The sequence below is a fragment of the Coregonus clupeaformis genome, chromosome 16, assembly GCF_020615455.1.
Source record: "Coregonus clupeaformis isolate EN_2021a chromosome 16, ASM2061545v1, whole genome shotgun sequence".
NCBI lineage: Eukaryota > Metazoa > Chordata > Actinopteri > Salmoniformes > Salmonidae > Coregonus > Coregonus clupeaformis.
The window spans coordinates 45470821-45485413 of record NC_059207.1 but is presented as its reverse complement, the minus strand read 5'-3'; positions in this window follow the sequence as shown (position 1 = coordinate 45485413).

Here is a 14593-nt window from a genome sequence, read left to right as displayed (position 1 = left end):
GCTCGCAAAAGCCAGCATGGACAGAATGCAAGAATTTACTAATATTTGCCATATTGTAATAATTCTCACCGTATCGCCACAGTCCGTGCCATGGTGAAATCTGAAATAATTAGATGGTGAAACTTGCATCCAGCCAACCACAAAAGCAAGGCGAAGAAATTCAGTCATTCTTTAAAGTCAAGGCAATCCTGGTCCTGCAAAGAAACATAATTTTTATAGTTGAAAAATAGATTTAGCAAGCAGTAAGCATTTAGAATTAAATGTGGAGTGGAGCTTTATAGTTACATGATGACATCACGTGCCCCACCTACCATCAAAATTATTTTACAATTATAATTTATTCGAAAAACACTGTCCATCATTTGTCGCAATAAAGAAAGTTAGACAAAAGAGAAATCCACTCCTGTCTAACAGATAAAATGTTGTCGATCTTTAGAACATTTCTCCTATAGCTACCGTTTCTGTTTTTTTAAATTTCTTTTGTCTAATTAACCTGGGTCAATGGAATCCTGCCTATTGATATTCTGTGTCTAACAACATTGCCCTTTCAAGCGTTGATCTTTGATTTAAAAGGGATACAGCCTGTATAGATAACAGCAATTAGATACAGTCAAATATGTAAGGATTGGTGTGAGGTGTGACCAAGGTGCGGTGCAGGATAGACAGTAGGCAGTAGGCAGAAATGGTGAAACAAGGCTCTTTACTGGTGGTCCCAAAACCAGGATACAAAATAACAGACTTGTCACAATAAAATAAAGGAGGAGCAAATTGGTCTCCAAAAACAGGCTGAAAGCAAACATACGAAATACTAACTACGACTGAAAACAACAATGAAACAGGGAGAACATTTCTCAAGAACCTGTACATACGCCTCGTGATCAGACACTGATTAGTACTGTTTGGCATCGAGAAACTAGCAGAGAAAACAGAGCAAGGGAACACAGGGAAGTGAGGGCATAAATACACAGGTGAACAGGTAGACACAGGTGACACCAATATGATAATAATTAGTCCAGACTGTGAGTGAAGAGGTGCCTAAGGTTGTCGGAGGATGACACCTAGTGGGTCGCTTCGGAACTGCGACCCCCTCCTGTAACACTGCCCCCCAACCGACGAACGGTCCCAGCCATTCACCTCGGCGCCCCCGGGTGGAGGCGACAGAATGTTGTTATTAGCCCTGGGTCCAGAATGTTCCTCCTGGGCACCCAGGACTCTCCCCACCCGCCGGCAGTCCAGGATCCGGTCCACAGTAAAAGCTGGCTGCCCTCTGACGAGGCGCAGCGGGGGAACCGGACGAGGAGGAGGGGCCAGAGGACAGGTGGCGACGGGCTTGAGGAGGGATACATGGAACGTGGGATGCACTCGCATGGTGGGGGGAAATTGCAGGCGGTAGGCCACTGGGTTGAATCGCTGGACCACTCTGAATGGCCCGACAAACCGGGGGGACAGCTTCCTGGACTCCACGCGGAGGGGAAGATCCTGCGTGGAGAGCCACACCCTCTGTCCTGGATGAAAAACCGGGGCCAGGCAACGCCTGCGGTTGGCCTGATGTTGAGACCTGACCGAGGCCAGCTTAAGTACCGCCCATACCTGCCTCCAGGTGCGGCAACAGCGACTGATGTGGGCCTGGACCGACAGGACCGCCGCCTTCTCCTCCTCCCCGATGGACCTTCGCCCGGATTGGGCTCCCGTAACAGCGCTGCTCTGACCAGCCTATCAATTCCCCACGAAACTGGGGCAGCAATCAGGGCATTGGGGACAATGGGGTCATCCCTCTCCACCAGGTCCACGGGGTCGAACTGACGGGAGAGCGCGTCAGGCTTGGTGTTCTTCGACCCCAGACGATATAAGATCGTGAAAAGGAACCTGGTGAAGAACAATGCCCACCTGGCCTGGCGCGAGTTGAGCCTCTTGGCCCCCTGAATGTAGGCTAAGTTCTTATGGTCAGTCCATTTGACGAATGGATGGGCGGCCCCCTCTAGCCAATGCCTCCACTCCCCCAGGGCGAGCTTGACCGCTAGCAGCTCACGGTTCCTCACGTCGTAATTCCGACGGGAAAATAACGCGCAGGGGTGAGTCTTACCATCCGTGAGGAACCGCTGGGACAGGATTGCTCCCACCGCAACGTCTGAAGCATCCACCTCCACAATGAACGGCAGGGACAGATCAGGATGCCCTAGGACCGGGGCCGATGTAAATCAAATGCGTTCCCCGCTTCCGGGTTCCAGGCGAAGGGGCGCACGCTCGTCTGGGTGAGGGCTGTCAGGGGAGCAGCTAGGGAGCAAAATTAGCAAATAAATCGCCTATAAAAATTAGCGAACCCTAAAAACTGTTGTAGTTGCTTGAGAGATGAGTGCTGGGGCCAATCCAGTACCGCGCTGACCTTGGCTGGGTCCATCCGTAGGTCCCACTGGGTGACGATGAACCCCAGGAAGGAGACTGACACTTCTCCACGTTGACATAGAGCTGGTGACGAAGAAGGCATTGGAGGACCTGCCGAACGTGCTGCTGGTCCTTTGAAAATATTAGAATGTCATCCAAATACACAAAGACGCTGCATTCGAGGAGGTCCCAGAGCACGTCATTGATCAACGCCTGGAACACCGCAGGCGCGTTGGCTAGACCGAACGACATGACTTCGTACTCGTAATGCCCACTGGGTGTGTTAAAAGCCGTCTTCCACTCATCCCCCTCCCGAATCCTCACCAGGTTGTAGGCATTTTGTAAGTCCAGCTTTGTGAAGACCCGGGCTCCCTGAAACGACGCGAATGCTGTCGTCATCAGGGGAAGTGGGTAGCAGTTCAATTGCCCTCGCTTGGGCAGGCACCCGGGCAGGAGATAGATAGCGCAGTCGTATGGCCTGTGAGGAGGTAGGCCCTTGGCACACCTCTTACTAAACACCTCCCCCAGATACCAATATACCCGGGGAACGCCTGCCAGGTCAGGGCCGGTGACAGAGTCTGTAGCCACCGTCCTCCCGGTGGAAACCGCCGCTAGGGCGGTAGGCGGTTCAGAGTGGGGGACCTGGGGAAGAGGTGAGGACTGTAGGTGGTCTGGGACGGTGGTTTGGGCTGATGAGTGGTCGGTGGAGACCGGAACAGGACAGAGGCGGAGCCTTCCTCCAGGATGAGCCGCCCCGTGGACCAGTCTATCCAGGATTTGTGGGCGGCCAGCCAGGGGTGCCCAAGGAAAAGGGGACACTCCTGAGAGTCCACAATGAAAAACTGGATATCCTCCCATAGCCCCCCTGCCACCCGGACACACACGGGGACAGTGCGCCGGGTGATGAAGCCCGACCCCAATGGCCGGCCATCCAGGCCCATGACCGGAACTGGCCCGGAGAGTAACGGAACGCTCCACTCTTGGGCCAGCCCCACGTCCATCAGGTTTCCCACGGCCCCCGAATCCACCAGTGCATGCGCCCAACGCGCAGTGCAGTCCGGGAGAAAAGTCTGGGAGTCTCTGGGGTTGGGGTTGGGGTTTCGGTTCCGGCTCGCTAGCACCCCTCCCGATATTAGCGAACCCTCCCGTTTCCCGGCTTCTTCGGGCATGAGTCGCAGTGCTACCCTGTCTGGCCGCAGTACAGGCAACGTCCCTGGCACAGACGTCTCTGCTTCTCCATCCTGGACAAGCGCGCCTTGCATCATCCCTCTCTCGTGCGGCCTCTCACAATGCCGATTGTCTACCCGCACCGAGAGTTCGATGAGGCCGTCCAGTCACTCAGGCAGCTCCCTGAAGGAGAGTTCATCCTTCATCCACTCCGATAGCCCCTGCGCGTAAAGGACGACCAGGGCGGCCTCCTCCCATCCTGCCTCTCGAGCCCGGGTCCGGAACTCCACGGAGTAGTCCGCCAAAGAACGGTCACCCTGCCAACAGGCCGTGAGCCGCCTCGTGCCCCGACACCACCCGAGAGGTGTCGAACACCTTGCGTAGCTCCCGGGTGAATTGGTAGGAGTCAGAGCACGCCGGAGTTTGGCTCTCCCACTCTGCGGTAGCCCAGGAAAGGGCCTGACCATCAACAGAGTGATAATGTAGGCCACCGGGCCCTGCTCCTTTGGGAAGAAGGAGGGTTGTAGACTGAATACCAGGGAACACTGGGTGAGGAATTCCCTGCAGCCCTCTGGACGTCTGTCGTACCTCTCCGGAGGTGGTAGGCGGGGTTCCCGCAATGTCGCAGGCGAGACTGGAGATGCCGCTGCTGCGGCTTCCTCTCCGCCGGCTGCCGGGGCTGGTCGGGTGTCCACCCGGCCCTGCACGGCGATCGTCAGCTGGCGGAGATTCTCGGTGATCTGCTGCAGGCTGCGGTCATTCTGGTTCGGCATAGCTCCCTGCATTGCCAACGATGGTTTTGCTTGTTTGTCAGTGGGCTGGAAGCAGAAAAACAGTCAAGTTCGATCAGGAACTGTGTCAAGTGGGCGGGGCTACATAAAGTGGATACGCTGTGATCGGTTGTGACTAGAAGGAAGTGACTTTTCATAGCAGGTTAGAAGAGCATTTTTCTAACTTTAACCTAAGTCTCCTAACCAGCAACATTAATTATCCTAACCTGCGGCGTAAATTCTCCTAACCTGCTATGAAAAAGTCCCTTCCAGTAGTAACTTTACTCCCTCTAGTCAGAACCACTTTGTTCCCTTCCCAATTCTGTCCCATCCCCAATAGTGACCAGATTGTTTAAAGATGTTTTCAGTGAGTTGTGAATGTACAGTAGATACCGTATGTATGATCAAAGTTGGTGAGAAATCTGGATTAGAAATATGACAAATGATAATGATAATGTTTTGTAAGGGAGAAAACACTGGTTTGTTACATCTGCATGTGCACTGAAATGTGCTTCCTTACCTGACTTGTGTGTGAGGGTAAAGCTTATGACTCAACAATACCGTGTGGGTGGAAAATTTGACTTGTCATAATCATCAGATTAACAAAGAAACTCGCAGCACGATACCAGACATAAAAGAGAAAAGCATGAGAAAAAATATAAAGTATACTTATTGTATGTAATGCTGTGTGTGATCTTATAAAGGAAAAACTGTTTAGGATCTTATCTGACCGCCACAAAGCAGTTGTCTCCCCCACTGGCCTGGGGAGATAGAGTGGAGGTGAGGCAGAATGCCTGCTAGACTAGAACAGATAACAGAACAGCAGGACACTCACTTGGAATAAATATGAGATGGAAGCAGAGAATGAACAATAGTAGTATTCAGGCTAACGGGCCGTCTGTTGTGGAAATTCTACTTTAACGATAATGAGGAGAGACAAGGTCAATCACCAATCAGGATATTACTTTATTCAAAACGTATTAATAAGGGAGCAGGTCATACCATACACACTAATGAATAGAGTGAGTGCTCCTGTGATACAGAAACACAAGGGATTTATATAGAAACCCCAAAACTGCTTAGTCATGGTTGGTTCCACCCCTCCCCGGCAGATCATGGCATCATAAGCTATCTTGTTTTCTTCTTGTGGCCAGGTGTATCGGGTGTGTGAGGTTATAGCGCACAAATAAGTGTCAACGGCAGTTCCGTTACTCCTTTCGCTACCAAGCTAGCCTCCGTTCTCTTCTATCTCCCCACAGCTGTGCCCTTCAGGATGGGCTGAATAACTGTGGTCACTCTCAGAGGCTCTTTGTCTCATGCCGTGTGACCAGGTTACTCAGAACCAAAGAGAAATTGAAACAATACAGGTCTATCTGTTCCTCAAGTTTATCTCTATCCCATGTCCTTGACTACACACTTAGACCAGCTGCGGGGAGTGAACATGGAAGAGATTAACCATCCTTTCTCAGAAGCACAGCATTGGCACTAAAGAAATGTCTTTACTATTGCTAAGCATATTAATTGTTAAGTAAATTACATTCATGCATTTGTACTCATTCATCCCTGTTTTTCTTTTGCTGAGCCCTGACAAAAAAAAAAACTATTCTCTCATCATTCCCTAAAGCTCTGATGCTAAACACTGAGGCTGTCAACAGCATGATAGGACTGATTGAAGGACCTGTTTGTGGGGATTACTTTCTGTACATTGTGAGAATATGCAAAAAATGTCATTTAATATGCAGCACCTTCCCACACAAGACTCTGGTTGATGTCACAGTACTGGATATATATATATATATATATATATATATATATATATATATACAGTTCGTAGGAGTGTAATCTTGGCACTGACCCTATTGATTATACTGTGTTAGAATGCAAGACGGTGAATCAAGACTCAAATATACTGTGATGTTGGAAAGTAATTACTTATTGTTCCAGAAAAGACAGAGGTATAGGGCTGTATGGTGGGTAAGATCCACTTTAACTCAAAGGGCGGAAGGGAAGGGCTGCATCATGTAGGCTACAGTAGTTATTGCTTTGATGCCATGTTTATGTTTACAATCATGTTTTCCCTTTGCTACATGAATGAAAGGATATAGGCCTCCTGCTGTGTTCACTGACAGAAAGCAAACAACAATTACTGACTGTCAGTCAAGTCGACACGCTATCCCTTGTGTGTGTGTTAATCTCATGCTTGTAGAAGTGGCACTGTTAATAGCTGTCTCTCGTGCAGCGGTCGGCCCAGAGGCTATGTTTGTCTGTGGGAGGAACTTGATATTTAAGGTCACACCAAATCAATTGGATTACTCAGTAATTTACATGTTTACTGGTAGTCTTATTTATAGCTGTGGCTTGAACGAGGTTGGTAGGAGAGAGAGTGGTGCAAGGGGAGAAATGAGTGTGTATCAGTGTGCCTGGCTATGCATGTTTTGGCCTCCCAGCATTATGGTTCACCTACCACTGCATTAGTCCAGTAAGATGCCCACAGTACCTTTATTCATCCTAACAGAAGGAGACATAGGCATTAAGTGAATTAAAGTACTTCTCAAGTGTGTGGTGGTACTGGTAATAACCCTGAAGAAGGCACAGTGATGCCGAAATGTTGGTGTTTTACCCAATAAATTACTGGGAGTTTATATACAGTGAGGGAAAAAAGTATTTGATCCCCTGCTGATTTTGGACGTTTGCCCACTGACAAACAAATGATCAGTCTATAATTTTAATGGAAGGTTTATTTGAACAGTGAGAGACAGAATAACAAACAAAAAAATCCAGAACAACGCATTTCAAAAGTGTTATGAATTGATTTGCATTTTAATGAGGGAAATAAGTATTTGACCCCCTCTCAATCAGAGAGATTTCTGGCTCCCAGGTGTCTTTTATACAGGTAACGAGCTGAGATTAGGAGCACACTCTTAAAGGGAGTGCTCCTAATCTCAGCTTGTTACCTGTATAAAAGACACCTGTCCACAGAAGCAATCAATCAATCAGATTCCAAACTCTCCACCATGGCCATGACCAAAGAGCTCTCCAAGGATATCAGGGACAAGATTGTAGACCTACACAAGGCTGGAAGGGGCTACAAGACCATCGCCAAGCAGCTTGGTGAGAAGGTGACAACAGTTGGTGCGATTATTCGCAAATGGAAGAAACACAAAAGAACTGTCAATCTCCCTCGGCCTCGGGCTCCATGCAAGATCTCACCTCGTGGAGTTGCAATGATCATGAGAACGGTGAGGAATCAGCCCAGAACTACACGGGAGGATCTTGTCAATGATCTCAAGGCAGCTGGGACCATAGTCACCAAGAAAACAATTGGTAACACACTACACCGTGAAGGACTGAAATCCTGCAGCGCCCGCAAGGTCCCCCTGCTCAAGAAAGCACATATACAGGGCCGTCTGAAGTTTGCCAATGAACATCTGAATGATTCAGAGGAGAACTGGGTGAAAGTGTTGTGGTCAGATGAGACCAAAATCGAGCTCTTTGGCATGAACTCAACTCGCCGTGTTTGGAGGAGGAGCAATGCTGCCTATGACCCCAAGAACACCATCCCCACCGTCAAACATGGAGGTGGAAACAATATGCTTTGGGGGTGTTTTTCTGCTAAGGGGACAGGACAACTTCACCGCATCAAAGGGACGATGGACGGGGCCGTGTACCGTCAAATCTTGGGTGAGAACCTCCTTCCCTCAGCCAGGGCATTCAAAATGGGTCGTGGATGGGTATTCCAGCATGACAATGACCCAAAACACACGGCCAAGGCAACAAAGGAGTGGCTCAAGAAGAAGCACATTAAGGTCCTGGAGTGGCCTAGCCAGTCTCCAGACCTTAATCCCATTGAACATCTGTGGAGGGAGCTGAAGGTTCGAGTTGCCAAACGTCTACCTCGAAACCTTAATGACTTGGAGAAGATCTGCAAAGAGGAGTGGAACAATATCCCTCCTGAGATGTGTGCAAACCTGGTGGCCAACTACAAGAAACGTCTGACCTCTGTGATTGCCAACAAGGGTCTTGCCACCGAGTACTAAGTCATGTTTTGCAGAGGGGTCAAATACTTATTTCCCTCATTAAAATGCAATTCAATTTATAACATTTTTGACATGCGTTTTTCTGGATTTTGTTGTTGTTATTCTGTCTCTCACTGTTCAAATAAACCTACCATTAAAATTAGAGACTGATCATGTCTTTGTCAGTGGGCAAACGTACAAAATCAGCAGGGGATCAAATACTTTTTTCCCTCACTTGTATGTAGAGTGTGAGACTCAATTTTTATAGCTTACAGTTTATTCGCCGTTAGTCAGCACCTCTAAACTAAATAATTTTCTCTGGGTGTGTGCCAGCTCATGCTTTTTATTAGTACTGGTAATACCAACATACATTTACATAACTTTTCCTTGCTGTGCTGCACACATCAAAAACAGTTACTAGCGCTTTAGGACATGAATATCTTCTTGTAGTGCTCTTTCAACCTTGTCGCTAATCAATTGTTTTACAACTTTAGATATTTTTCCTTTAATGTTTAATCAAAACATTCGCCTTAATTTCCATGCGGGATTAAAAATAGCAGTGTGTGTGTTCACCCTTCACCCCCTCACAGGCTGTCATTCTGTAGTTGGCAGTGGGAGCCTTTGGGCAGCATATGTGAAGGAGTCATCTGTTTCTGTCTTGTTTCCCTTTGATGAACAGACATCACATGGGAACATTTGCCCCCATCTTTGGTGACAGACATTGAGGCCAGCACAGTGACAGGGACAGGGACAGCTCGCTAGCGAAGCTGTGTGCTGACATGCAGGGTGGGTGGCTTCCTCTCAAGGTTTGCTCTGCTCATACCTCAGAGTGTAATCCCTGTTGCCATGGCTGTTAGGAGATCAGATGCTGTTGGTTGGACAGTATGGGGCTGGCGGTCAGTCCTGTGTGTCTGACTGTTAGAATGTCAGCATGCTACAGGAGAAAAGCCAATTTTCTTTCTCTCTCTTTTTCTTTAGTTTGTTGTGTATGCTATTTTCTCTCCCCTCAGTCATGTACTGTGTAGCTACTGTGTGAAGCAATATCCTTGTTCCATTTGTTCCATAGATTTGTTCCAGTACCTACTACCTAAATTACTCTATATGACAGCTGCCACACTAGTTTTGAATAAAATATTTTGCTGGAAGCAGCACAGGATTAAAGGGGAGTTTTTGGGTCACTGTCTTCATTCATTCCTCCAGAGTTACTCAAGTTTCAGGAGGGAACCTTTTTTATGATTGTTTTGAGTTCATCTGAAAATCTATGAATATTTCAGAACAAGGCCTATACCATGCCTTAAGGTCTATGAAAGGTCTATCAATCTAGCCAGCTTTGTCGATATATTTTGCACTATTTAGGTTTCACTCTATGATGAGGTGTCATGCGTCAGTGTGTAGCGGTAGGACGGAGTCAGGCGCAGGACACAGAACTTAGTCAACAACGTACTTTACTTGTCACAAGTAAATAAACATATCTTCCACGCAGGGAAGAAAATACAGAGTCACAATGTCAATGACAACAAAACAACGAACAATCACGCACAACACCATGAGGGAACTAGAGGGTAAAATAGGGAAACAAATTATCGTAATTGGAACCAGGTGTGTGCAATATAGACAAAACAAATAGAACACAGAAACATAGATCGGTGGCAGCTAGTACTCCGGTGACAACGAACGCCGAAGCCTGCCCGAGCAAGGAGGAGGAGCAGCCTTGGCTGAATTTGTGACAGTATGCCCACCTTGACGCGCGGCTCCAGCCGTGCGCCGACACCGGCCTCGGGGACGGCCAGGAGGACGCGGAGCAGGGCGAGTCGGATGACGACGGTGGAAATCCCTCAACAGGGAGGGATCGAGGATGTCCCTCCTAGGAACCCAGTACCGTTCCTCCTGACTGTACCCCTCCCACTCCACGAGATACTGCAGGCCCCCCACCCGACGCCTCGAATCCAGGATGGAACGGACAGAGTACGCCGGTGCCCCCTCGATGTCCAGTGGGGGCGGAGGGACCTCCCGCACCTCAGACTCCTGGAGCGGACCAGCTATCACCGGCCTGAGGAGAGACACATGGAACGAGGGGTTAATACGGTAATCAGGAGGGAGCTGTAACCTATAACAAACCTTGTTCAATCTCCTCAGGACTTTAAATGGCCCCACAAACCGCCAACCCAGCTTCCGGCAGGGCAGGCGAAGGGGCAGGTTTCGGGTCGAGAGCCAGACCCGGTCCCCCGGTGCATACACCGGGGCCTCACTGCGGTGGCAGTCGGCGCTCGCCTTCTGTCACCTGATATCCCCATGCAGGCGTACATGGGCAGCGTTCCAGGTTTCCTCAGAGCGCCAAAACCATTCATCCACCGCAGGTGCCTCAATCTGGCTCTGATGCCATGGTGCCAAGACCGGCTGATAACCTAGTACACACTGAAATGGAGACAGGTTAGTGGAGGAGTGGCGGAGGGAGTTTTGGGCCATCTCTGCCTAGGGGATGTAAACCGACCAATCCCCAGGCCGGTCCTGGCAAGAGGACCTCAGAAACCTACCCACATCCTGGTTTACTCTCTCCACCAGCCCAGTACTCTCGGGGTGAAGTCTGTAGGGCCGTAGGGAGACCGGGCAAAGGAATGAGATGGCAGGACTTAGAAAACCGATCCACAACGACTAAGATCGTGGTATTCCCTTGTGACGGGGGGAGGTCCATACCGAAATCCACCGATAGGTGTGACCACGGCCATTGTGGAACGAGTAGGGGTTGTAATTTCCCTCTGGGCAGGTGTCTAGGTGCCAGGCACTGGGCGCACACTGAGCAGGAGGAAACATAAACCCTCCCATCCTTAGCTAAAGTAGGCCACCAGTACTTCCCACTAAGACAGCGCACTGTCCGACCGATGCCAGGATGACCAGAAGAGGGTGACGTATGAGACCAATAGATCAATCGATCGCGAACATCAGACGGAACGTACACACGACCCACTGGACACTGGGGGGGAGTGGGCTCCGTGCGTAACGCCCACTCAATGTCCGCGTCAACCTCCCATACCACCGGTGCCACCAGACTAGAAGCCGGAAGTATGGGAGTAGGCTCCCTGGACCGCTCCTCTGTGTCATACAGCCGGGACAGAGCGTCTGCCTTAGCATTCTGGGAACCTGGTGTGTACGAGAGGGTGAAAACAAAACGTGTGAAAAACATGGCCCACCTTGCCTGGCGAGAGTTCAGTCTCCTCGCCGCCCGGATGTACTCCAGATTGCGGTCGTCAGTCCAAATGAGGAAAGGGTGTTTTGCCCCCTCAAGCCAATGTCTCCATGCCTTCAGAGCCTTAACAACAGCTAACAGCTCCCGGTCCCCCACATCATATTTACGCTCCACCGGACTGAGCTTCTTCGAAAAGAAAGCACGGGGCGGAGCTTTGGTGGCGTACCCGAGAGCTGAGACAGTACAGCTCCTATCCCAGCCTCGGACGCGTCCACCTCGACTATGAATGCCAAGGAGGGATCCGGATGAGCCAGCACAGGAGCCGAGGTGAACAGAGCCTTCAGGTGACCAAAAGCCCTGTCCGCCTCAGCTGACCACTGCAGGCACACCGGTCCCCCCTTCAGCGAGGAGGTAATGGGAGCCGCTACCTGACCAAAGCCCCGGATAAACCTCCGGTAGTAGTTGGCAAACCCTAAGAGTCGCTGCACTTCCTTAACCGTGGTTGGAGTCGGACAATTACACATGGCTGAAATGCGGTCATTTTCCATCTCCACCCCTGACGCGTACAGGCGGTAGCCTAAGAAGGAGACTGACTGTTGAAAGAACAGACATTTCTCAGCCTTGACGTACAGGTCATGTTCCAACAGTCGACCAAGCACCTTGCGCACCAGGGACACATGCTCGGCTCGTGTAGCGGAGTATATGAGAATATCATCTATATACACCACTACACCCTGTCCGTGCAGGTCCCTGAAAATCTCATCGACAAAGGATTGGAAGACTGAGGGAGCATTCATCAACCCGTACGGCATGACGAGGTACTCATAGTGCCCAGAGGTGGTACTAAATGCCGTCTTCCACTCATCCACTTCCCGGATACGCACCAGATTGTACGCGCTCCTGAGATCCAATTTGGTGAAGAAGTGCGCCCCGTGCAATGACGCCGTCATACTAGCAATGAGAGGTAGTGGATAACTGTACTTTACCGTTATCTGATTGAGACCTCAATAGTCAATGCACGGGCGTAAACCTCCATCCTTCTTCTTCACAAAAAAGAAACTCGAGGAGACAGGGGAAGTGGAGTGCCGAATGTATCCCTGTCCCAGAGATTCGGAGACATATGTTTCCATAGCCGCCGTCTCTTCCTGTGACAGAGGATACACGTGACTCCGAGGAAGTGCAGCGCCCTCCCAGAGATTTATCGCACAGTCCCCCTGTCGATGTGGTTTTAATTGAGTCGCCTTCCTTTTACAGAAGGCGAGAGCCAAATCGGCATATTCGGGAGGAATGTGCATAGTGGAGACCTGGTTTGGACTCTCCACCTACACACCTCCCCGAGCACTGACGGGACCATCCCTTGAGAGCCCTCTGTTGCCACAAAATATTGGGGTCATGAGAGGCTAACCAGGGAAGCCCCAACACCACTGGAAACGCAGGAGAATCGATCAGGAAGAGACTAATTCTCTCCTCATGACCCTCCTGCGTTTTCATCCAGAGTGGAGCTGTGACCTCCCTAATCAGGCCTGACCCTAAATGGCGCCTATCTAAGGCATTTATAGGGAAGGGCACATCAACAGGCACAATAGGAATCCCTAATCTATGTGCAAATAGACGGTCCATAAAATTCCCAGCTGCGCCTGAATCTACGAGCGCCTTATGCTGGGAATGCGGGGAAAACTCAGGAAATTATACGTGAACACACATGTGCGCAACAGGGAGCTCTGGGTGAGTCGGGTGCCTACTCACCTGGGATGGTCCACCAGTGCCCTGCCTGCTGCCTCGACTCCCTGAGGACCCTCTCCAGCACCGACCAGCAGTGTGTCCTCTGCGGCCACAGTTGGTGCAGGAAACAGCCCCCCTTCCGGTCACCCTTAGATCAGCACCTCCGAGCTCCATCGGTGTAGGGTCGGAAGTGATGTGGAATGGACTGGACGAACCCTGATCCGACGTCCGCGGGTGGCCAACAGGTTATCCAGTCGTATCGATAAATCCACCAGCTGGTCCAGGTTAAGGATGGTGTCCCTGCAGGCCAGCTCCCTATGAATGTTCTCCCGTAGGCTGCATCGGTAATGGTCGATCAGGGACCTCTCATTCCATCCCGCTCTGGCTGCCAAGGTCCTGAAGTCCAGTGTGAAGTCCTGTGCGCTCCTCTTCCCCTGTCTGAGGTGGAACAACCGTTGAGGGCGGACACACTCTCGTATCCCGAGGGAGCCGGGTGGATGGTTGCCAGGTAGAGCTCCACCTGGAGCAGAAACCCCTGGCACCCGGCAGCTGTTCCATCATATGCCCTCGGGAGCGAGAGCCAAATGCCACTGGATCCAGGTGGTGAAGGGGTGGACAGCGGTGTGGAGTGAATAGTAGTGGAAGGAGGTGTAGAAAAACACCCCCACTCCCATCGCTCCATAGTCTGTACCACTCGATCCACTGTGCCAAGAGTCTGTAGCATGGTCGAGTGCTGCTGGATGCGTTCCTCCACTAATCCTGGAGGAATGGATGTACCTGCTGACTCCATAATGGTGCGTGATTCTGTCATGCGTCAGTGTGTAGCGGTAGGATGGAGTCAGGCGCAGGACACAGAACTTAGTCAACAACGTACTTTACATGTCACAAGTAAATAAACATATCTTCCACGCAGGGAAGAAAATACCGACTCACAATGTCAATGACAACAAAACAATGAACAATCACGCACAACACCATGAGGGAACCAGAGGGTAAAATAGGGAAACAAATTATCGTAATTGGAACCAGGTGTGTGCAATATAGACAAAACAAGTAGAACACAGAAACATAGATCGGTGGCTGCTAGTACTCCGGTGACGACGAACGCCGAAGCCTGCCCGAGCAAGGTGGAGGAGCAGCCTCGGCTGAATTCGTGACATGAGGAGATATTTTATGTGACAGTAGCTAGGTTTCCATCCAATAGCCAACAGATTTCCATGCGAATATTCTAGAATCCGCATAAAGAAAATATGCGTATTTTCCCACCAGTGGTATGTTTCCACCTAATGGACTTGTTGCGGATAAAAATCAGTGCGTGATGACGTGGTGCACACAAAATTTACTTTTTTGCT